Genomic DNA, 26,969 nt, shown 5'->3' on the forward strand with positions numbered 1-26,969 from the left:
AGTAGTTGACCCTATTTTTACTCAGTTACACTCGTGTGAGTGTCGTCAGTTGGTCGTCTAGTTAGTTAGTTCAGCCTTCATTTTTTGTCGTTTAATCTTTTTATGAGTATTTACTTGAGATTTGTTCAATTTGAGTGTTTTAGTGGATTTAATTAATTAATTAATTAAGTTTATGAAATTATCTCATAGTTGAATTATGTATGCATTGAGATTATAAATTTAATAAATTAAAAAAAATATTAAATTAAGTTGCAAGCTCCATGATATTAGAAATATATTCTATTTAAATTTTAGTGGAAAAATAAATTAGATTAATTATATTTAATGTTTCCTAGAATTTTAAATAAATAAATAAATAAAAAGATAAATAAATAAATAAATAAATAAAAGAATAAAAGAATAAATGAATAAAAGAATAAAAGAATAAATAAATAAATGAATAAAATAATTAATTAGAATTAAAATATTGTTTTAATTCTGTATTTAGAAAAAGAATTAATTGGAATTAAAGTATTGTTTTAATTCTTTATTTAGAAAAAGAATTAATTGGAATTAAAGTATTGTTTTAATTCTTTATTTAGAAAAATAATTAATTAGAATTAAAGTATTGTTTTAATTCTTTATTTAGAAAATTAATTAATTGCATGAGAAAAGAAAAGAAACAATAATAATTTTTAATTATTGCATGTTAGCTTATCTTTTGTTATAAAATTAGAAAATAAAATAAAATTACTTTTATTCTAAATTTAGGTTTTTTTAGAAAAAGCTATTGAACCTAGAATTTTAGTTTTAAAATGGGAATAGGTCATTGTTTTAGATACACAAGAACAGGTCATGAATTTAGGTGAAGGAATTTATTGGAAGCTTATTGAAAAACTTATGGCGCTTCTACAGATTTCTTCCAGGAAAGCTATACTAGGTTGGATGAATTCTTAGTTGTGGGTTTTTAGTAAATATTTCTATTTTTCTCTGATTGATGTGTGTGTGTTAAATTATTGTCGAATACAAACCCTCTTCTGATGAATTCGAGTTTTGTTTGAAATCCATGCCTGACGTGTATTTCTAGTTTATAGGAAGAAAGTAATTTTGGAAAAATTAGGAAAATTATTATAGAAAATTCATCAAGATTTTATGATGCATGGAGAATTGCAAGATTTGGGAGGAATGAGATTCTTAGAGAAAATATTCCCTCTTGTTTGATTTTTGTTTCGATACTTGGCTATGGGAGTCCTTTTTAATATTTGTGTATCTATATGAAATTATTTAGTTATTTTAGAAATAAATTTAATCATTAATTAAATTTATTGTGTTATTAAAAGTTAAGGAAATTTGTTTTATTATATTATTTTGGAGAAATTATGTATTAATTAATTTTCCTTTTAATAAATTTGATTGGAAATAAATTTTGGTTGAAAATAGAATTTACTGGTTTTTAGGTTATTATATGTTAAAAAAAAAAAAATTATAAAAAAAATTAAATTAATTATAAAAAAAATTAAATTAATTAAAAAAAATAAATAATAATAATAATAATATAAATATTAATCTTATATATATATGTATATAGTATTTTCTGTGGTTTTAATTATGTTATTTTGGAAATGAAAGATATTTCAAAATTAAATCTTCTTTTTATGATATATTTTAATGTGATATAATTATATAATATTATATTCATAGAATATATATATATATATATATATAATTATATTATATTATTATATATAATTTGGAATTTGGAATTTAATTTAGATTATTGATATAATATAATCAGGTTTATTTGTCAATTAATCATGAACATATAATTAGGGGTTTAATTTTTATGTGATTTTATTTAACTTTATTGGACAAATGATAGATTGATTTCTTTGTATTAAAACAGTTGTACTTTGTTATTGTCTGGAAAATCTTTAAATGCAAGTTATTTATGCTTTTGATTGTTTTAAGAAAAGATTGCCTGTATTAGGATCTTGTGTAAATGGTGTTTGTAGATCGCAATTCTGGTTGAGTTGTCATTGTGTCCTATGTTATTATTTCTCCTTGGTCAGATGTTGTTGTATAACCTTATTGATGTAAGCCATTGTGTGTGGTTGTCCAAATGGTCAATCTTGGGTTAGTGATTATGTATCCTTCACCTGTGCTTTGTCAGGATTGTTAATGGTTGTCTATTTCGCCATAGAGTTCTTGTAGAGAGACATTTCCTGTTAGTGTTCTATGAGAGAGAGTGGCTTTCGAGCGGGGGCCGTGCCCGAAGTGGATGATAGGATAACCTGTTGAAAGTTAGTTAAAAAGTAATAACATAATAATATATATTGGGGGGGAGTGAAATAAATATTAATTAAGATAAGTGTACCTCGTGCATAGGTGAGTGCTTGTACAGGGCTCATAATGTTACGAGAAGGCCTCGAATGGCAAACTTACCACCTTGTCTTCACGAAAGGATTGGTAGGGTCCACATGAGACTTAGTTGGAACCGGAGGCTCAGGAGAGGTTACCAGGAGAAACCCAAGGACGGGGGCCGGGACCTATGGAGGATGTACCATGGTAGCCATCAAACTATGCGATGACACTCTCTTCTTAGAGTCACTAGTGTTTTGTGAGTTGAGTCACATGGATGGTTGCAGAGTCTTGTAGTCCTTTTGTACTTGTCTTACTTTGCTTGGTTGAGGGTTTTCTACTATCTCCTAGCACGGTGGGGTGGTTCCATTTCAGGATCACATGTTCGGGTGGTAGTGCCACTTCCCATCGGATGTTTTGGATTGTATCTTCAGGCGAGGAAAGGCTTCGCTAGTGTTCTTGGTTCGTGGTTTGTGTACCAGCTCTTGTTCGAGATCGTTGTTCAGTTGAGACCTTGTGGTCATTGTATCAGCTTTTATGTAACCTTGACATTGTATCTTTGTAACCAGTGGCATTATTGGAAGCCATGTATTTGGGGATATTGTAAATAGTATGTCAGTGGAATGTATGGTATTGCTTTGATCTTATGTTTAAATGTTTTATGGAAATTGGATACATTGGAATACTTTTATTGCTTTATTATGAAGTTTGGATGTATGTGTAGTTTTAAAACTTAAGTTTTCAATTTATCTAATTAAATGGATTAACTGTGGTGTTAATATAATCTATGAAATTAATCTTCATTGGTTACCCTTAGGAAAACATATGATAGACTTCTGCTGAGTTATTCAATGTGCAATAGTTTTAGTTAGTGCACTTAGTCTTTAACAAAAAAAAAATTATTTCACCCTTTAGTTGCCTAGTTGTGTTGTTTCCTTTAGGGTTCCTGGCGGGGCATTGCATTTGGTATCAAAGCCCAAGTTTCTAGCATTGGGTACTCTGAGTTTGTAGTGAGCCTATCCAGTTTGACCTTTTTGCTTAGGTCTTAATGTTTGTGTTTCCCTTGTTTTATCCTTGCCGTAGGTCTGAACTGTTTTCTCTACAGTGCTAGGTCATGGCTAGGAAAGCTAGGGGAGGATGCAACGAAGATGAGAGAGTTGTATTCTTATTTGTTTTAGGCTTCTAGGAGTAAGCCTAGTTTTAGGGGGGAGAATGTAGTACCCCTACTCATTTGAACTTGTTAGACTCATATTTTATTATTGTTTACTTTCAGTGGATACATTACCATGATATGTTATTCAGATTCATATGACATTATGCTTTATCTGGAGATGAGATGTATAATTTGTTTGTAGTATTTCAGTACTTGTGATTGATGGCATTTTATGGATTATTGCTATGTACTGACATTTTACTTTATTTATGCAATGTGGAATTATATGTTGTGTGTTTGCGAGTGTATTGGATGCAAGGGGATGATTTTCCTTCACTCATTTCGGTGAGATAGGGAATGTTGTGATTCTCCTTCATCGGTGTGTATGTTGTGTTTTCTATATTGTATATATATGCATGTGTGGTTTGGTGATGCAGGATATTGCAGGTACAAGTACCGAGTAGGTATGGGGTATCGTCTCCACCTGGCTTCACAAGTGTGAGTGTGCCTTATATTTTCCGATGGAAGTGGAGGAGATAGTAGTTGACCCTATTTTTACTCAGTTACACTCGTGTGAGTGTCGTCAGTTGGTCGTCCAGTCAGTTAGTTCAGCCTTCATTTTTGTCGTTTGATCTTTTTATGAGTATTTACTTGAGATTTGTTCAATTTGAGTGTTTTAGTGGATTTAATTAATTAATTAATTAAGTTTATGAAATTATCTCATAGTTGAATTATGTATGCATTGAGATTATAAATTTAATTAATTAAAAAAAATATTAAATTAAGTTGCAAGCTGCATGATATTAGAAATATATTTTATTTAAATTTTAGTGGAAAAATAAATTAGATTAATTATATTTAATGTTTCCTAGAATTTTAAATAAATAAATAAATAAAAGGATAAATAAATAAAAGAATAAATAAATAAATAAACAAAAGAATAAATAAATAAAAGAATAAAAGAATAAAAGAATAAAAGAATAAAAGAATAAATGAATAAAATAATTAATTAGAATTAAAATATTGTTTTAATTCTGTATTTAGAAAAAGAATTAATTGGAATTAAAGTATTGTTTTAATTCTTTATTTAGAAAAAGAATTAATTGGAATTAAGTATTGTTTTAATTCTTTATTTAGAAAATTAATTAATTGCATGAGAAAAGAAAAGAAAGAATAATGATTTTTAATTATTGCATGTTAGCTTATCTTTTGTTATAAAATTAAAAAATAAAATAAAATTACTTTTATTCTAAATTTAGGTTTTTTTAGAAAAAGCTATTGAACCTAGAATTTTAGTTTAAAAAGGGGAATAGGTCATTGTTTTAGATACACAGGAACAGGTTAGGAATTTAGGTGAAGGAATTTATTGGAAGCTTATTGAAAAAGTTAGGGTGCTTCTATAGATTTCTTCCAGGAAAGCTATACAAGGTTGGATGAATTCTTAGTTGTGGGTTTTTAGTAAATATTTCTATTTTTCTCTGATTGATGTGTGTGTGTTAAATTATTGTCGAATACAAACCCTCTTCTGATGAATTCGAGTTTTGTTTGAAATCCATGCCTGACATGTATTCCTAGTTTAGAGGAAGAAAGTAATTTTGGAAAAATTAAGAAAATTATTATAGAAAATTCATCAAGATTTTATGATGCATGGAGAATTGCAAGATTTGGGAGGAATGAGATTCTTAGAGAAAATATTCCCTCTTGTTTGATTTTTGTTTCGATACTTGGCTATGGGAGTCCTTTTTAATATTTGTGTATCTATGTGAAATTATTTAGTTATTTTAGAAATAAATTTAATCATTAATTAAATTTATTGTGTTATTAAAAGTTAAGAGAATTTGTTTTATTATATTAATTTGGAGAAATTATGTATTAATTAATTTTCCTTTTAATCAATTTGATTGGAAATAAATTTTGGTTGAAAATAGAATTTACTAGTTTTAAGGTTATTGTATGTTAAAAAAAAAAAATTTAAAAAAATTAAATTAATTAAATAAATAAATAATAATAATAATAATATAAATATTAATATTATATATATATATATATATATGTATATAGTATTTTTTGTGGTTTTAATTATGTTATTTTGGAAATGAAAGATATTTCAAAATTAAATCTTCTTTTTATTATATATTTTAATGTGATATAATTATATAATATTATATTCGTAGAATATATATATATATATATTATTATATATATTATTATATATATTATTATATATATATATTATTATATATATATATATATATATATATATATATATATATTATTATATATAATTTGGAATTTGGAATTTAATTTAGATTATTGATATAATATAATCGGGTTTATTTAAAATTAATCATGAACATATAATTAGGGGGTTAATTTTTATGTGATTTTATTTAACTTTATTGGACAAATGACAGATTGATTTCTTTGTATTAAAATAGTTGTACTTTCTTATTGTCTAGAAAATCTTTAATTGCAAGTTATTTATGCTTTTGACTATTTTAAGAAAAGATTTCCTGTATTAGGATCTTGTGTAAATGGTGTTTGCAGTCAAGCTTAATTTCATCGCAATTCTGGTTGAGTTGTCATTGTGTCCTATGTTATTATTTCTCCTTGGTCAGATGTTGTTGTATAACCTTATTGATGTGAGCCATTGTGTGTGGTTGTCCAAATGGTCAATCTTGGGTTAGTGATTATGTATCCTTCACCTGTGCTTTGTCAGGATTGTTTATGGTTGTTTGTTTCGCCATAGAGTTCTCATAGAGAGAGACATTTCCTGTTAGTGTTCTATGAGAGAGAGTGGCTTTCGAGCGGGGGCCGTGCCCGAAGTGGATGATAGGATAACCTGTCGAAAGTTAGTTAAAAAGTGATAACATAATAATATATATTGGGGGGGAGTGAGATAAATATTAATTAAGATAAACGTACCTCGTGCATAGGTGATTGCTTGTACAGGGCTCATAATGTTACGAGAAGGCCTGGAATGGCAAACTTACCACCTTGTCTTCACGAAAGGATTGGTAGGGTCTGCATGAGACTTAGTTGGAACCGGAGGCTCGGGAGAGGTTACTAGGAGAAACCCAAGGATGGGGGTCGGGACCTATGGAGGCTATACCATGAATACCCTCAAGCTATGCGATGACACTCTCTTCTTAGAGTCACTAGTGTTTTGTGAGTTAAGTCACATGGATGGTTGCAGAGTCTTGTAGTCCTTTTGTACTTGTCTTACTTTGTTTGCTTGAGGGTTTTCTACTATCTCCTAGCACGGTGGGGTGGTTCCATTTCGGGATCACATGGTCGGGTGGTAGTGCCACTTCCCATCAGATGTTCTGGATTGTATCTTCAGGCGAGGAAAGGCTTCACTGGTGTTCTTGGTTCATGGTTTGTGTACCAGCTCTTGTTCGAGATCGTTGTTCAGTTGAGACCTTGTGGTCATTGTATCAGCTTTTATGTAACCTTGACATTGTATCTTTGTAACCAGTGGCATTATTGGAAGCCATGTATTTGGGGATATTGTAAATAGTATGTCAGTGGAATGTATGTTATTTCTTTGATCTTATGTTTAAATGTTTTATGGAAATTGGATACATTGGAATACTTTTATTTCTTTATTATGAAGTTTGGATGTATGTGTAGTTTTAAAACTTAAGTTTTCAATTTATCTAATTAAATGGATTAACTGTGGTGTTAATATAATCTACAAAATTAATCTTCGTTGGTTACCCTTAGGAAAACATATGATAGACTTCCGTTGAGTTATTCAACGTGCAATGGTTTTAGTTAGTGCACTTAGTCTTTAACAAAAAAAAATTATTTCACTCTTTAGTTGCCTAGTTGTGTTGTTTCCTTTAGGGTTCCTGGTGGGGCATTGCATTTAGCATGTGCTTGATCTTTGACTTTGATTTTCAATTTAATCTTTACATGATATTTAATTCAAATATTGAATTTATTTTAAATTCAATTTGGTATTTGAATATATTTAGAACTTGACTTTGATTTTCAATTTGATTTTTGAAATCATGCACATGTATTCGAAACTAGAAGAAATTAGAAGAATAATAAATTAATGAAATTAGAAGAAATTGGAGAATTAATGAAATTAAAAGAATTGTGAAATTTAAACAAAAATAGATGAAATTAGAAGAATAATAAATTAATGAAATTAGAAGAAATTGGAGAATTAATGAAATTAAATGAAATTAAATGAAATTAGAAGAATTCTGAAATTTAAACAAAATTAGATGAAATTAGAAGAATAATAAATTAATGAAATGAGAAGAATAATTAATGAAATTAAATTAGCATTTGGGGATTTGGAACTTGTATTCGAAGAGTTAATTAACTAATTAAATAATTTAAAGAAACTATTTAATTATTTAAAAATGGACTTTAATTAAATAATAAAGATTATTTAATTTAAAGGATTAAAATCACAATCAATTAAATAACAAATATTTAATTAATATTTAGAAGAGCGTTAATGATTAGATGGTGATAGAAATTGAAAATCAATTTATTTAAATAATAAAGAGTATTTAAATTGAGGGATTAAAAATCACAATTAATTAAATAATAAATATTTTATTAACATTAGAAAATGGTTTGAATAATTAAATGATGATAGAATTGAAATAGAATAATTAGTAAGATGATGAGGAAATATGATATTAGAAGAATAAGATTAAGTAAATTAATTAACGAACTAAAGAATTATTTAACCAATTGGAGGAATAATTAGTACATGATCAATGAGACATTTTTAGGTATCTACATTTGCCCCTCTTTGAGACAAAGTCAAAACGACGTTGTTTCAAAGAAAATGAAAAAATGTATGCCCTAGTATGCCTTGGTATCACTATATAGTGTAAATATGCCCCCTCGGAAAAGGTGGTTGATAAATTCGGAAATTGAGACCATATTTTTTATATCAGTATAATGAGCAATCGTGTGAAGTTTCGTGCATTTTTTAGATTGTTTGAGTAGTCTACAAGTTCTTTGAATTTGATGGGGACCACGAGTGTTGGAGTGGAAAAAACCCTAATTATGAGCTATAAATAGAGAGGTTAGCTTTTCATTTGCTCATTTGCATTGTTTTGAGTTCTTGGAGATCCTTGTGAGTCTTTTTCCCTCCTGCATGCATTTGATCATCATGGCTGGCTATAGGGAATGAGTGCACTTGTCTAACCGAGTATGTTCTTATCAGAGACCTCCGGGGACTAGCGGCATGGTATGTTTCCAATTTTTTTCCTGATGGTATGTATACGCTTGTCATTTTTTACACATTCATTTTTATTGTCATGCATACGCTATAAATGTATCGCAAAAGATTAAGTATTATACATAGTTGCTTAGTGCCACACATACGCTTATCTATTTATGCATTAGTTGTAAATACTACTCATTTATTGCAATTGTTACGCATAAGCATTAATTGTACCAAAATAGTGTTAAATGATACACATAAGTGTTTAACTTTATGCATTCGTTGTAAATGGAAATTTTTTGTCATGCACTTGATAATTTATGTAATCGCGTTATCTGATATCTGACATTTTCAATATTTTCTCTGTGCAAGAGAATATTGGAGTATTATACTGCCGAGAGAGTAGAGCCAGTGGACTTGATCTTCGAGCCGATTTACTTGATGAGGAGATTGAATATATCCAACATCTAGGATTATATCATGTTTTACATTTGCCAAAGGTTACGACCAACAAGGCCTTGATTACAGCTTTAGTAGAGCAGTGGCATTCCAAGACATGTACCTTTCATCTTCCTACTAGTGAGGCATCCATTACCTTAGAGGATGTTTGGTGTATATTGCGTATTCCCATCCATGGTGCGAGAGTTGTATATGATCATGAGAATGGCGTCGCTAGATTGTGTACCCTTTTTGAGTGTGAGGAGCAAGATTTACATATCAGTGATCATTTTGATATCCCTTGGGCTCGCTTGGACTATGATGATCTTACTATATTATTATGTAGTATCATAGGTGGTTTATTGATTCCTGACATACAAGGTCATGGCTTTCTACTTGGATGGGGTAGAGTTCTCCATGATATGATTGTTCATCGTCGAGTATATGCTTGGGGTCCTTGTCTATTAGCCATGGTTTATTATCAGATGCATGACATTATATACCTAGGATACCGATTGATCAATTGTGTTATGACATTGCTCCAGACTTGGGCATGGGAGCACATTTCTATCTCAAGGCTAGTTATTCATGTTGACTTGGAGCCTAATGAGCTCTATGCATACAGATACACACCTGGTATTAGACACAGGGGTTCGGGTAACACCATGTACTGGCAACATCAGCTTGATATCTTGAAGCATTTCATTTGGAGACCATATTTAGATTGTCGCGGTTGGGCAGATGATGCACAACACTTGCCTTTCTACAGACAACAGAGATATCTTATCGGGAGGACCGTTGAGACTCAGAGTATTATTGAGATGTCTCTTCTCGAAGGTACAATTGACACTTGTTGTTATAGTGTACTTTTCTGGTGTTTCTCGTGAGGTTTTTGATTGGGGTGTATGCATACAACCACATGTGGCTACTATCGAGTTTGATTCTCTTTAGGCATTACAATGGGGTTGTAATACAAGTGCAGCAGATCCAGGGATGACTCCTGAGTATGATGCATGGTGGTCCAGACATAGGCCTATTCCACTAACTGATCCGACTAATCCAATCACATCACAGTAGATATGCCATCCTAGCTAATGACTGAGGATCGACATGAGGGAGATGAGAGTGGTGGAGGATGGGGGGGAGAGGAGGGTGGAGGAGATGAGGATGTAGACATTGGTAGAGACACTGAGTCTATGAGCAGCGAGGATGATGATTATTATTTAGAGTCATCAAGCAGTGAGGAGGGGGATGATGATGATATGTTAGAGCTAGAGGATGTGCCTTTTGCAGAGGAGGGGAGGAGGAGGATAGGGTGGTGATGGAGATGATGATGATCCAAAGATTCTCAGAGCATGGATTCGGTATTCTAGAGGATGAGGTCACCAGATGAGATGTCGAGCAAGAGGCATACCGCAGAGACTACGGTGCACTAGAGACCAAGAGGGATCGTCTCCAGAGAGAGATAGATGAGGCAGTCAAGAGAGCTCAAATCACCATGGATGCATATGATCAATTATTTGGACCAGTGACAAAGGCACATAGCCAGGCAGATAGATATTTTGTTGCTGCATAGGAGGCTATTTATTATTGGTAGGCTTATGAGAGAGCTATTCCTGAGGGTCAGAGGGAGCCTAGTTTTAGTGCTTTTATGGGGAGAAGATTGAGTCGATATACCTCTCGATGGACTAGCAGTTGAGGATTCATGGGTCCACCTCGACATCCTAGGGAAGGATCTAGTGGGAAGGATCCACCTGTTGATAGAGGCAGTGTTGGTTGAGACATTGAGATCATGTTATCTAAGCCTTTAGGCTTGTTTTATGATTATTGTATTCTGACATATTACCATTATATATATATATATATATATATATGATGTGCAGTTTTTTGGCGGCGATCTATTATGATTTGTTTTCCATGTATGTTGTGTGATTCTATGAGTTATGCAATGCATTTCTATATGATTATTTATAAATGATGTTTATGAATGCCATTTTTTCTATATGATTTATGATGTAATGATTAATTAATGGTTTAATGATTTCTATATGATTTTTGAATGATGTTTAAATGATTTATTGCTTTCTAAATGAAAAACATGAGGTTTATGAATGTAATGGTTATTAAATGCAATTTAAAACTATAAGGATGCAATTTAAAACTATATGGATGCAATTGAAAACTATATGGATGCAAAAACATATATATATTTGTATGATAATATACCTGAATATTCTTTTAACTCAGATGGACCTTGAAGAAATGTTAGTAAGATGAAAGAAAGAAGAGATCGATGAAAGAATAGTGTTAGATGACAGAAAATGATTTAGAAAGAGATGATGAGAAAAGAATCAGCAAACTATCAATAAACAGATGAGATGAGAATGAGAATGATTCATGAACCTATGTCATTATTTACTGCACAATATATATTCATCACTGAGCCTTATTATTGAACAATGGAGCTTAGCACATCAGGGTATAAGGAACCAAGATGTAAAGATATCTCATCAAAGAAACAAACACATAGAAGACGAGTGAAACCCTCCATTCTAGGAAATATACTAGGGGTCAAGGTATGTGTGGCATTCACTAGCTGAATGCTCCTATCATAGACACCCACTAAAGAAATTTCCCTAGAACTTCATCAGTTCACACCATAAACAACAAACAAAGAAAAAGATAATGTCCATCATGGCTCCTCTAGTCACTTGTGGACATCCTTGAGTAGCATAGGAACATGATCTATTGCCAAATGATAAAAGATAAAGACTGACCCGGACAAAATTCAGTAGCTATACTGACCTTGTGCCTTTACAGTTGCTTGATGTGATGATTGATAATTTCTGATCTCATAAAGTTCCAGACCCCATTTAAGACTAACCTATCTGATTTCGAGTGTATCCTCTTTTGTTTAAGACAAGATAATGATCACTTGATATGGATATGATATGATTGATAGGATAGTTTAATCAGTTGACTGCAGATGTTTGGCTAGATAGTCATATCCTTTGTTAACTTTGTGTGTTCAAAGTGTTTGCTAGATATCTACTAGGGTATTTCATTCTTGTAAGACATTTTATTGCAATTTTTTTGATTGATTTTTGTTTTTTCATGGATCAGTATTTGAATGTTTTTAGTTGATTTTTTCAGAACATTATATGTGAATGTTTTTGGTTGATTTTTGTTTTTTCCATGTTTTTGGATTTTATGTTTTTCAATGTTTTTGGATGTTGTCGATTATATATGAATGTTTTTTATTGATTTTTTCAGGATCCTATATGCTTTTGTAGGATTTTTCAATTATTCCCCCAATGTGAAAACATGTCTGGCATAATGATCTATAGACTATATATGGAGACAATGAATTTTTGACATGACCTATGTTAATGCAATATGCATGATTAAGATGCATTTTCTATTCGAAAAGGATGATTGTATTTGTTTAGCATTTTGTAATACACCAATTAAATTGGAGGTACAAAACATTTCATAAATAAGTGGTCAATCAATCCTTAAGGTCCCTTGGAACATCCAAATTAACACACTTGGTGACTAGGATTTACAAATGGAGACATAGAAAAATTTCCCATTGGTTCTCAAAACTTCGATCTTCTTTTGCCCATGTGTGTGCCAATGAGTTAATTCCCACTCTTGTGTTCACTAAAGATCCTTAGCATCCTATATGACTAGCTACATGGACTATTCTAACTTCAAAAGCATCCCGAATAGAGTCTCGTTGCCAGCAAGCTTTTAGAGCTACGAAGAGGTTATAGACTGTAATTTCTCAAGTATTGCTCCATTGCCAGTAGGCGTTCATAGCCCTGATGGATTTATTAGCATGTTCCCATAGTCAAGCTTTTTGTCGCACTTTGTATGTGTGATATTTCAGATATATATCATTGTAATTTTTCCTAGAGATGGATATTTGGCATAGCACTTTTTTTTTTCTTGCCTTGACTTGTAAGTAATGAAACCTACTTGGGTGTGACAATTACAGTAGTGATGAAGTAGAATTTTAGATTTTTCACTAGTCATATGGTCAACTAGGTGTCTTGAATGAATTATGGATTTTGTTAATGTGTTTGAGATATAGAAATTGATAGATTTTGGGTTACACGTATCAAATAGTGAAATCACCACCCAACCATAAGTAAAGCATCATCACAGGGTAATGTTGAAAATTAATGACCTTAGGACCTCAAAGACTTCATGTTTGAATATCTAAGAAAGGAGATGACCCTTGTTTCTCTTGAATGCAAACAGACGATAAACTTGGCCAGTTGCCTTGTTTTATTGATGCTGACATATGCTAATGCAGAAAATTATATGCCATGAAATCTATGAATATGATGTGCTTGAAAAAGAAACTATATGTGATGTAATGCTTTGAATAAAATGAGATGCAATGTGGAAAGTAAAACCTAAACTAACCCAGCCCTTAGATATAATATCGTTTAAGGTGCATGTTGTTCATAGGGTTAGGGAGTGGATCTCCCTCCATGGTAGCCAAATTATATGCTCCATTGCCTATAACCATTGTTATGATAAAAGGATCTAGCCAGTTAGGTTCAACTTCCCTAGCTTTTTTCATTCCACTAGGTTCCTTTGGTTCTCCTTGAGAACTAGATCTCCCACTTCAAATTTCCTTGGGCATACTCATTTATTGTAACTCCTTCTCAATCTATTCTGGTAACCTTGTAAATGATTGAAAGTAGTTTGTCTCTTTTCATCAAGCATTTCCAGCTCTTGTAATCTTGCAACTTGATAGTCTTCCTCTGATAATGTCCTTAAGGAGACTCTTAAAGATGGTAGTTCTATTTAAATAGGTACTATTGCTTTTGTACCATAAACCAAGGAATATGGTGTTGCTCCTATAGGGGTGTGTACTCCTGTTCTATAAGCCCAAAGAGTGGGGTTTAACTGGAGATACCAGTCTTGTCCTGCATTAGTGACAACTTACTTTAGGATCTTCAATATTGTCATGTTTGTTGCCTCATCTTTTCCATTGCTTTGCAGATAGTATGGTGTTGCAAATCTTTGTTTTATTTTAAAAAATCACATAATTCTCTCATTTCTTGACTTTTGAACGGACATCCATTATCTGTCACTATGCACATTGGAATCCCATACCAACAGATAATGTAATTAAGATGAACTTTGATATTTAATTACCAGTGGTGTATGTAAGGGGAATTGCCTTGACCCATTTAGTGAAATACTCAGTAGCTATTAAAATGAATTTATGCCCATTGGAAGAAGTAGGATTAACTTTACCAACTACATCTAACCCCCATTGTGAAAATGGCCACTGTGATGTAATAGGTTGAAGATCGTGTGCCGATGTATGAATAAGGTCTCCATGCATTTGACATTATTTACATTTTTGTACATATTTATTAGCATCATTTTCCGTGGTTGGCCAATAATATCCAGTTCTTAACAATTTCTTTGATAGTAGCAGGCCACTTTGATGTGCCCCACAAATTCCATCATGTACCTCCTTTAAGGCAAGTTGTGCTTCTTCTTCATCAAGAAATCAGAGAAGGGTTCCATCAAAGCCCTTTATGTACAATGTGTCAGCAACAATAGTGTGTTTGGACGCCTATAGAATAAGAGTTTTCTTTTGATTTCTAGACAAATCAAGAGACATACATTGAGTATGTATGTATGTGTATATCTCATTGTACCATGGGGATTCCAGACCCACAATTGCACATACATATTCTGATGAGGGAATCTCATATGCCAGTATCATCAATTATTTTGCAATAAGCTCAAACTAAGTTTTATTATTACGCATGTTTAGCAGAGATCCTATTGTAGCCATGGTTTCGGTTGCCTTGTTTTGCATCCTTGGAATCTATTCAAAAATGATGTTACTAAAATGTTCTTTGTAATATTCTACCATTTGTTTATAAAGTAGAATTTTATCATCTTTTGTGTTATAGTCATCATTGACTTGATTTACCATTAGTTGTGAGTCATCGTAGGCTTTTAATTATTTTATCCTCCACTACACAACATTACGAAGTCCTATTATGAGAGCTTCATATTCAGCTATATTGTTTATATAGGGAAAAATTATTTTGAATGACTTAGGGATACAATCACCTTGAGGGGTGATGAAAAGAATCCCAACTCCAGCTCCATAATTTGTATAGGATCCATCAAAGTACAATTTCCACATGGTAGATGTTGTCAATGTAAACACAGATTCATCAGGAAAATCTATTAGTAGTGGGTGATTGTCTTGCAAGGGAGCCTCTGCTAACTGATCTGCTATAATCTTCCCTTTGATTTCCTTTTTGTCCACATACTCTATATTAAACTCTCTTAAAATCATGACCCACTTAGCCAATCTTCCAGTCAATGTTGCTCTTCTTAACAAATATTTGAGTGGATCAAAACGTGCAATGAGTTGGACTTTGTGACTCAACATATAATGTCTAAGTTTCTGAGATGCAAAAATCACTACTAGACATGCTTGTTCTATAGGAGTGTAATTAAGCTCATATCCAATTAAGGTTCTACTTGTATAATAGATTTCTCTTTCCTTTCCTTGATCATCATGTTGTGCCAACAAGGCACCTAAAGATGAGTTTGTTGCTGATATATATAGTAACAGAGGCTTTCCTTGAGTAGGTGGAACTAATATTGGATTATTCAGAAGATAATCTCTTAAAGCTTGAAAAGCTTCCTGGCACCATTCTGTCCATTTGAAGGTAACTCCTTTTCTGAGTAAATATTGGAATGGATCACATTTATCTGCTAGATGTGCTATGAACCTCCTTATAGACTATAGTCTTCATTGTAACCCTCTTAACTACTTAAGTGTTGATGGAGGCTACATATCCATGGTTGCTTTGACCTTTGCAGGATCTACTTCAATTCCTCTGTTAGACACAATAAATCCTAAAATTTTGCCTATTATTACACCAAACATGCTCTTTTTTGGATTTAACTTGACATTGTATTGTTCTAATCGATCAAATATCTTTGCAAGGAATTCAAGGTGACCTTCTATTATCTGTGATTTAGCAAGTGGATCGTCCACATAGTCTTCCATGATATTGTGGATCATGTCATGAAATAGTGTCGTCATAGCTTTTTGATATATTGCTCGTGCATTATTAAGACCAAACGACATGACGTTCAAGCAGTATATTCCCCATGGACAGGTAAATGTCATCTAATATTGATCTTCTAGTGCAATCCTAATCTGGTTATATCCTAAGAAACCATCCATTAATGAAAGCATTTCATTCCCAGCAATTAAGTCAACTATCGTGTCTATGTTGGGAAATGGGAAATCATCCTTAGGACATGCTTTATTTAGATCTCGGAAGTCAGTGCAGATTCTTATGCCCCTAGTGGGCTTAGTCACAGGTACCAGATTAGATATCCATTCTGCATAGTCAATAAGTCGAATGAAGCCCACATCCAGCAGCTTTTGGAGTTCTATTTTTGACCAGTAATGCAATCCGTGGATGCATCTTTCTTAGCTTTTGTTTGTCTAGTTTAATTCCTAGTAGAAATGGTAAATGATGTAACACCAACTCTGGATCTAAGCCTGGCATGTCTACATAGGACCAAGAAAAATTGATAGGAATTTTTTTGAAAAAATGTATGAATTTTTCCTTTTCTTCATGGTTTAATGATTTTGCTAAGTGGATATTATGTACACCTTCTCCTTCTATATTGACTTCTTCAATTTATTCCATGAAAAAATGTTGAATTCTCTTTTTCAACAGGGAGGTTGTCTAACTCACTCTTTCCATTGCAATTACTTTGATCTATATCTTCTGTTATAGAGGCACTTGCTTCTCCAAAGTATGTTGTTTTATCCAGAACTGTAGCAAATCCTGCCTTGTGATCACTTTGTGGAAACCCTTCTCTGACACCAAGGAATTTTGCAATTGCTTCATCATTCTCAAACCAATCTAGAGTTGGTTTTCCTTCTCATCCCCAGTCAATCAAATGTGAATGTACAAGGGGTAATTTATTACTCCCTTCTGTTGTAACTGATTCTAATAACATGCATATCTAATTATTTGAGTGACCTGGTAAATTTTCATCATCTATAGGCGATTTGTGACCCTCTATCATGTCTATTGCTTGTGGGTTGGAATCATGATCAGATGGGAATTCATATTCATGAGAATTTGTCTCACTTTCTATGCATGTTTCAGCTTCTGAGGTTATATCACTTATCTCCTCTTGTTCTTGCACCTGATTTTGTTGTAGATTTGCACGTCTCCTTTGTATAGGGGTCACCCTTCTTAAACCTAGTATAAGTCATTGTAGTCTTTCTTCATCTAATTCATTCGGTGGAGCTTGAGTTGCTTCCTTTGGCAAAATTATTGATAACAACCAAGGATTAGGCTCATTTATTGGTGCTAATCCTGTGTCTATTACCATATTTGCTTGTGCATGTGTTAGATATTGTATTGGTGGGTGACTTTGTGTTAGGTTCTTGTAGAATTTGTCTCATATCTTCACCATCTGATTAGAATGTACTAGGAGATTTTGGTGTTTTCTTTCTCATCTGCGATGAATAAGCAAAAGCTCTTGTTGACAACTAACTTTGAGATATGTATTCTGACAGTAGCCTTAGTCTTTTCAATATATCCAATGTACGTTGTCTTGCTTCTGTTATATTTGGTACATGTTTATATCCTAACCCTTGATTCTTTGGATTTCTGTTTGGTACAACAGGTTCTAATCTCCCTTTCTTTTGTAATCCCAAGCCTGTGGTACCATCATACAAATGTTTTTGTAGCATCTTAAATCTGTTGCCATATTGATCTAAAGGTAACCTTCGTATTGTCATGTCATTTTCTTCTCTGTATATCCAGTGATTGACATCTTCATTCATGGATTCTTCTTTTAAATATCCCCACCTAATGAAGGAGCATGAATATGAGTATTTGACTGTTTCTTTTCCTTTGTCTTGTTTCATTACTGTGCTTTGAGGCTTCCTAAAAGACCTACAAGAAAGAGATAATTTTTTTCCACTTGAGCTACTTGAAATAGAGTATTCCCCACAACCAACATCCTTAATCTGCAAAGAAGATGTTGTAGGCACATTCTTCTATATTTATGTGATTATTAATGACTCCATTTGTGTAGTGAGGGGTGATGCTTGATTAATAGGTACCTGGTTATCTACACTTTGGTTTAAGTGATTACAGTGTTGGAATGGATTTGGATCTTGCCCTTTATGGTGATTTCAATGCCATTGTACGGGAATTTAACACATTGATGAAATGTTGATGGTACGGCTTCATGGTATGAATCCATGGGTGGCCCAATAACATGTTGTACCCTAGTTCTCTGTCCAACACTTGGAAAGTAACCTCTATTGTTATAGGTCCTATTTTCACTGGTAGAGTAACTACACATCTTGAAGGACGCTCTTCATCATCATATGCTTTGATGTTTATTCTTTTTGAAGGATCAATATGAAGCTCAGAATAACCCAATGCCTTAACCAGCTTTAATGTACTGATGTTGATACCAGCTCCCCCATCTATAAGTACTCTTCTAGTTCTTCTCTTATGTATGTAAGCTTCTAGATGTAGCAGGTCATTATGGAGAAGTCTATCACTAGGAACATCTTGTTCCGTGAACGTACTACAGGTACCTTGTGTCAGATTCCCCACTATGGATTGGAAGGCATTTTCATTTATATCTTTGTCACCTACTGAATCTTGAAGTGCTTTGTCCAAGATAACTTTATGAGTTGGTTATATACACAATAGTTCAAAAAGTGATATCTGTGTTAGGGTTTTCTTGAGTTGGTCAACAACATTATAGGTCCCTACTACTGGTGGTGGGTTTGATGGTACTCCTTATCAAGTTACTTTAGATTTGTGAGTAACTACTGGATAGTCTCTATCTCTGGGAGTTATCGTTATTGTAGCCACTGTATCATTTCTTGTGAGGGAACTGTCTGTAACATACACTGTGTTATCAAGGTTTATTTCATATCTCTTCCTATAGTCATCATGTGCAAGTTTGACATCCATAATATGTGCTATAAGTTCATCTTCAAACCATCCTAAATGAAATGATTCTTCATGCCCCCTGTCCCTAAGACAAAGATTCTTGTCTTCACCATATTTTGGTGTTTCTAATAGAATGCAAATTTGGTTATCATCATTGTAAGTCTCTTGATATTGCTCATCATTATCGAGTGCTTCTTGTGAATCATCATTTACTACATCTCCTGAGCTAATGGCATGAATAGTATAGTTGTATGAGACTTTTGTGTAGTTAGATGTATTATCTTGTGTTCCTGATGTAGATTCCTTCCCTTTGTCAAGTTTTAAAAATGGATCCTTAAAGATAGTATGGTTTGATTTTGCTGAAATTTTGTCAGTATCAATCGTGATGTCACCTTGAATGATCATGTCTTGGATTAAGTTTTTCAATTTATAGCAACTTGTAGTTTTGTGACCTTTAATACGATGATACCCACAGAAGTCACTATGATTTCACCATGTGGGTTTGAAAGGCCCTATTTCATAAACTCTTACTTATGGCAAAGTGATCATGTTTGTTTGCATCAACTTTTTCAACGTTGATTCAATAGGTTCCCCTAGAGGTGTATAATTCCTTTTTGGAGCATTTACCCTTGGGAATTTTGTATTCATAGTTTGTGTAGCGTTTACATTGGCTGATACAGTGTTATTCTCTCTGTGTGGATTAAATGATTGACTTGGACCTTGTAAAGACAAAATTGATTGAGTTTTGTTCACTGTATGGGCATCTACAACACCATCATTGGTCACATTTTTATTTTTTGACCAAAATTTAGATTTATCATTGTTGTTGTTATTGCCATATTTTATGAGACCTTGTTATACTAGTCTTTTTTCACACTTTAGGGCTTTTTCAGTGATTTGTCTAAATGTGGTCAAACATTGGATTTGTATCAGGTACTTGATTTTAGGGATTAAATTTTCTGTGAACATGTCAACTTGCTCTGTTTCTAGAATAATAGTCTTGCATCTCCTATAGAGAGCTCTCCATCATTGTATGAATGACGTGAATGTTTCATTCTCATATTGTTTTGTGGCACATAAGTCCATCAAAGTGATTTGGGTTTCAATGTTATGCGAGAAGTTAGAAATGAAATGTTTAGCTAATTCACCCTATGATGTGATAGTTGGTGGTAAATGTGAAAACCACTCCAAGGTTGAGCCTCCTAGACTATTAGGAAACCGTCTCATTAGATAAGTGTCTTCAGTTGCAACCTCTATACATGCCATAAAAAACTCTCTAATGTGATCTCTAGGATCACCTCCCTCGATATCTATCAAATTTTGGTGTTTCAAAATGTGGGGGGAAGGGCGGCATGTATAATGTGTGATCAAAAGGATAAGGATGTAATACCTGCATTGTGTAGCTCTTTTTATTGTTATCGGTTTGCATAGTTATCATCTATTGTTGTAGATTTTGTACTTGTTGGAACAAAATGTTTGTTTGAGTCAAAGGTACACTTTGCGCATGTATATTTCTCGAAAAAGGATTTGTGGTAGTATAACTAGGAGATTGTTGAAAGGTACCATAATTATAATTTCGTGTCTTATGGGTCCCACTAGGTACTCTTAAATAAGTGATATGTGAACCCATGTTTGATTGAGTTGTACTTGTCGTAAGTAAAAATTCATCTAATGTAAAGTAAACTAGAAATGAAAGGGAAATCACAAATCCCTATCCTAATCAGAATTCAAACAAACAAACAATAGAATAACACAGAAGCAAGAAACAAGAATATAATGTAAATTAATCGATTCTCCCTATTCCAAGACTGTGTATAGCTTCCATTGCTCTTCTTCTCTTTGTGGTATGGTGGCTCTTAGATATTGCACTAGCAACTTCCAAATGACACAAAGATTCAAAGTTCATGATTGTTGAAAATGGAGATTGAATGCTTAATTTATAGATAATTGGAGAGGATTGATTGAAAGATGGAACAAATTGATTAAGAGGTGGAACTTAGGTGAGCTCACATGCTGATTGATAGTTGAACTATTGATTTGGAGGTGGAACTCAATTGATTGAATAGATTAAATGAGTTAACTGATTGAGAAAAATTTGATTGAAGGATGAAAAAGGGTGATTGGAGGATAATTAATTGATGACAAAGAAAGCTTCATTTAGAAAAAGATAACTAGAAGATTGAAAATGAATGATTGGAGATAATTAAAAAAATGATGTAATTAATCAATTGATTGAAATGATCAATTAAAATAGATGGAATAGTTAACTAAAAGAAATAGTCTTCTCCATGCATCCAGAGAAAGCTCCGGGTCCAGATGGGTTTACGGCACTATTCTTTTAAAAGTGTTGGGAGTTTATAGGGAATGACGTACTACTAGCCTTGGAGGAATCTAGAAGAAATAGGTCTATTCTTAGAGAGCTTTATACTACTCTTATTGCTATCATTCCAAAGGTGGCTAATCCTTCTTCGTTCTCAGATTTTCGTCTGATTGCTTTGTGTACTACTTTATATAAAATCTGTAGTCACATAAATCTGTCCACTTAATTAAATGAATACTTAGTATTTATTTGATTATTTAACCATCAATTAATAATTAATTAAATTAATATTTAATTAATTCATCTTAACCCTATTCTCCTATTAATTAAATAAATTATTAAATTTATTTGATTTAATTCACTTAACCAAATTCAGACCATTAATTAAATAAATAAATCATATTTATTTAATTAAATCTTCTCTCACATTTAAATAAATTAATATTTATTTAAAACCCCCAAAATCCCACCTCTCACATTTAAATAAATAAATCATTTATTTAAATCACCTTTATCCTCCACCCACTTGCATTTTCCTACAAAAGCAAGTTGCACAATTATTTTAAATAAATAATTTATTTAAATCACCTTTATCCTCCACCCACTTGTATTTTCCTACAAAAGCAAGTTGCACAACTATTTTAAATAAATTATTTATTTAAAATCCTATTTATCCTCACCCACTTGAAACCTTTAATGGTTTCCCTTAAAGTAGTCAAACTTGATGGCTTTAAAGTCTTCAAACTTGATGGCTTCCTTCTATAGTCTTCTTAAGACTTTAATGGTTTTCCTTAAAGTCTTCAAGCCTTTAATGGTTTCCCTCAAAGTCTTCAAGCATTTTAAATGCTTTATCTTCATTTTTCTCATTTAAATAAATTAATATTTATTTGAATATTTATCCAAATGCAAATTACACCATTTAATTGAAATAAATGATTTTATTTTAATTGAAAATACCAAAATTTCTCCCACTTGCATTTTCCTACAAAATCCACTTGCATGCCTAAACCCCTTCTAAATTCTTCTAAACCCTTCCTAATTAGCCTAATCCATCCCCTAAATATTGTCACATTCCTAAGCAAATTGGAGTCACTTCTCAAAGACTCCAAAGTCTTTGAAAAGCAATTAATGCTTTGTGTGTTCAACAAATTAACCCTCAAAGTCTTGGATAACCTTTGAAAGCTTCCAACCTTCAACCACTAAATGGCTCAAAGTCTTGGATAACCTTTGAAAGCTTTCAACCTTCAACCACTTAATCCCCAAAGTCTCCAATAACCATTAATGGTTAATTCAACCCTCCCACATGGTTAAAACATTTGTTTTGACTCAACCTCTACCCAACCCAAGGGTCTCATCAAGCCTTTAATGCTTTGACCATGATTATCTCTTAATCATCTGCACAAAGGTTTATCCTTGCATTAACTCCTAATCCAGTGGGTAATCTTAATTTAGACTTGACCCTTACCTTCTAGATAACCATGAGGTCTTCTCAGTCCTTTAATGCCTCCAACCTCTTCTCTCAACCCAATCCTATGTTGACACTTGTCACCATTTTATTGGTGCCAATTGTGCACATGGATCCCCAACTTTCAAACTTGGCCCTTGATTAAACCATTCAATCTTAACCCTTCATTTCCCTATTTCTTCTATAAATAGAACCCTTCTCCTCAAGCAAAAGAAGAAGCATTTTAGAGTATTGTTGTTATACTGGCATTAGCATAGAGCTTTTTCATAGCATCACTATCTACTCTTGCATAGTATTTGCTTATCATATTCAACCATCTTGAATCTCCATATGGCATCCATGGCTAGTGCTAAAAGCTGAGAGCTACACTCATTTGGGACTTGGAGAGGAGAGGAACAAGGGAGGAGCAACTATGAGCATCTTGATTAGCTATTTCATTTTATGTTTATATGCTTTCTATTTCATGCTTAATATCTCTCTTGATATGCCTGTTTAGGATAATCTTTTGTTGCTAACACTAACGTTTGTTTCTTGTGCTCTTGTGTGTGTTGCCATCAAACAGATTTTCTAATCCTTTTTGCAGAGCATCATTTGGTGAACCCGACGTGAATCCAAACACCAAAAAGATCATTTTTTTTTTTTTTAACCAATAACATGTTTGAATGTTGAAAATGTCACACAGGTTGCGATTTTGACACTGTTTTGGTGCGTTTGGCATTATTTTGGCGCTATTCCCCCTGTTTCAGTGTTTTTCCCTTCTCTGTCTTTCCCTTTCTTTTAATACGTTTGTGTTAAATAGTGCCTCTGTTCAAACGCAGACTAGCGCTATTGTAACAAAACGTTGTACAAATCACCTTGTAACCAAAAAAAAATAAAAAAATTAGGCTTGTAGAAGCCCACCAAATAGGCGGATTTTACTAACTTTTTTTCTCTTTTGTGCAAATTTAAATTAGATTAAAAAGTAGATTTATATTTTTTTACTAACTTGTTTTTTGAAGTTGGTTTTAAAAATGAATTCACTTTTTATTTTGGTTTAAAATTAACTTCACATTTCAACTTTGGGCTTTTAAAAAAAGAATCACATATTTGTTTGGGGCTCTTAAAAAGAATTTCATTGTTCCAAGGTAAAAAGAACCACAAACTTATACAAAAACAACTTTATTTTTTTTGCAAGTTAGGAAACAAACTTCGTTTTGGTGCTTAAAATAAACAAGGCAAAATTTATTTCTTGCATCAAGATAAAACTCACAATCCACACTTCCATTTTTGGTGCACATAAAATTCACAATCAACTTGTCTCATTTTTAAAGCAATTTTACTTCATGCAAACGTGTTTTTCATTAAGTTGACCAGGATTTTCAAATTCTAGTTTACTCAAACAATTGCCTTTGAAAATTAAAAAGAACACCATGATTGTTGGAGCAACATCTCCAAATAGATAGAAAATCATTGCGATGACAAATTAAAAGGAACAAGTGAATTTTGTGTTTGGCACACTTGTGCAAAGAGTTGGTCGAGTGGTCCTACTTCTAACACACACTATCCTCTCCCTTGGCTTTCGTGGTCCTAGGTGCAAGAGAAAAGTGTTACTAACACTCAAAATTTTATCTTTTTAAGAGAGGCCTGCCAAGAGACACATCACTCTTGGGAACGACCTTGAGCGGTAAATCCTTCGAGCCGCTATAGAAATCAGGTGTGAGCAAAAGCTGTAGCCTTGGGTATAGCTGTTCCTACAGTGTAACTGGCCGAAAGGACAAATGGGCCCCACCACCAGTTACAAGGCTCTTAAGTGAGTCACTGCAGAATGAACTTATGTCCAAAAACATCGAACATGACTAAACACCTTTAAGTAGTAGCCCACCCGTTCTATTGATTGAGGATATTTGAGGTATAATTTAGTGCAAGAGCATAGATGGTTTTGCTCCCAAGATACTCACCATACATATTTCCTTGAGTAGAAACATAGCTTTTTGAAAGGTCACTTGTGGCTTGATAAAAGTGGTGACTCCCCCATCATAGGGATCATCTATTTGTTATGCTCGTGCAAGACTTAGTATATCACATCCTTACCTGCCACGGCGGGATTCATAAGGTATGTAGTACCAAAGTCGAAGAAATATCAAGATGTGGGCTAAATTTATCACAACTGGCCATTTGACCATAGGGATAAAGAGTGTTTGAAGTGTGTTCGTTTTACAGACCTAGAGCAAATTGAGCCGACTTCAGGCTTTGGAAATACACCTTAAAATACATCTAAAGGAAGGGTCAAAAACAAGTCCAAGAATTGGGTTGATCTAGACCCATACTCATTTGTGCCTTTGAGGCTACAATCTTGTGTTTGTGTGCTTGCTTTGTTTTCTTGTCAAAGAAAAATCAGAAAATCAATCCCAAAAACAAAGTATTCATCCAACATCTGTCAACACAACCAAAAATACCAAAAACAAAGTGCAAACAAACAAAGAGTCAAAAATTTATGACCATTCTTCACATCTTGCGAAAGAAGAAGTGTCATCAGAGTATCACCTTGAAAAGGAGACCACTAAGCTCAAAGGCTTTGATCAAAAGGAGGAAATTCTTCTATATCAATCGACAAATCTTTGTCTCCCATAGAGTCTTTCTACATCGCATGCGTCTCTATCTTCAAGGTAAAACAAACGAGTTTGATTCAGAATCATTGAACCGCAGAGCTTTTATGCAATATAGAGCTCTGAGTTATCACAAAAATCAAGGAGGAAAGATTAATCCCAACTTCTTCCCAAACATCTGTATCACCTACAACACAGCTCGAGAAGTGCCACCAACGCCCGAAAGGGAAGAGATAGAGTTTGTCCCATTTATAACCCAAAGTTTTTATTGAAGTTGAAAAACAAAAACATCCATCATCTCACTCATACATCATCACTTCATCATCAATCCATCCCAACTCTCAAAACATTAAGAGGTTCTTGTCCCAAGTTCCTTTTTTAGATATTGCTTGAAATCAAACACATCACATCACTTTTAGATTGTTTCTACATCTAGGATAAGCTCATCCTAAGAGACACATCTACGCAGGTTAAAACTAGTTCATGAGTGAATCCTCTCATTGCTAGGTAGTCAAAATCTGTAACACATCTCAGATTTCTCTACACCTTATCACATCCAAACTCCTCAAAACAAACAAGCAATTCAAAGAAGGAATTTCGGTTACATCTACCTTAAAGTGCTAGAGATCCACATACAACACAAATCACCAACCAATCAATCTTTCATTTCATCACCACTCATTATCATCTTCAATCAACTTCAAAACCAAACTTGTAAACAAAATGGCTCAAACCCGATCACGATCAAGGCAACGAGAAATAGAAATTGAGGAAGAAGAGGACAACCTCAATGAATTTCAAGAAGCACTTGGAGGAAATGTAAATGATGAAAACCCAAGTAGTCCCACTCCTTCAACAATCGAAAGGGTTCAGCATAACCCTCACTTTAACAGATTATTTGATGAAATTCTCAGGAGCAATGCGGATGCTCACTTCTTAAGACTTGCTCAAGAAGGAGCCAAACTCCCCTCAGACTTTGATCTTGCCCAATTAAGACAAGCATCAGAAAGACAAAGTCGCCATGAGGAAGAAAGGCGTAGAGATCCCATCAGATATAACATCCCTCGAGGTAACCCACCACCTCCTCCTCCTAATGAAATGGAGATGTTGCGGCAACAAGTCAAGAATCTCGCCCAACAACTTCATAGTGGTGTTAAGACCAATCAATTTTCACTTAACGACATCTGTCCCTATCCGTTTGATAGGAATCTTTATATGCCACCCTTTCCACGCGGGTTTGAAACACCCAAATTTGAAAAATATAGAGGAAAGGGGGATCCCCGTGATCATGTCCGAGAATTTCATTCTGCTTGTCTTGAAGTAGCTTATGAGGACACATACCTAATGCGCCTTTTTCCCCAAAGCTTGGGAGGAACAACCACATCATGGTTTTCCCGACTTCCAGGTGGCATTAGAACATTTGAGGAACTCATCCAGAAGTTCCTATCTCATTACTCTTAT

This window comes from Cryptomeria japonica, chromosome 9 (assembly GCF_030272615.1).
Source record: "Cryptomeria japonica chromosome 9, Sugi_1.0, whole genome shotgun sequence".
NCBI classification, from domain to species: domain Eukaryota; kingdom Viridiplantae; phylum Streptophyta; class Pinopsida; order Cupressales; family Cupressaceae; genus Cryptomeria; species Cryptomeria japonica.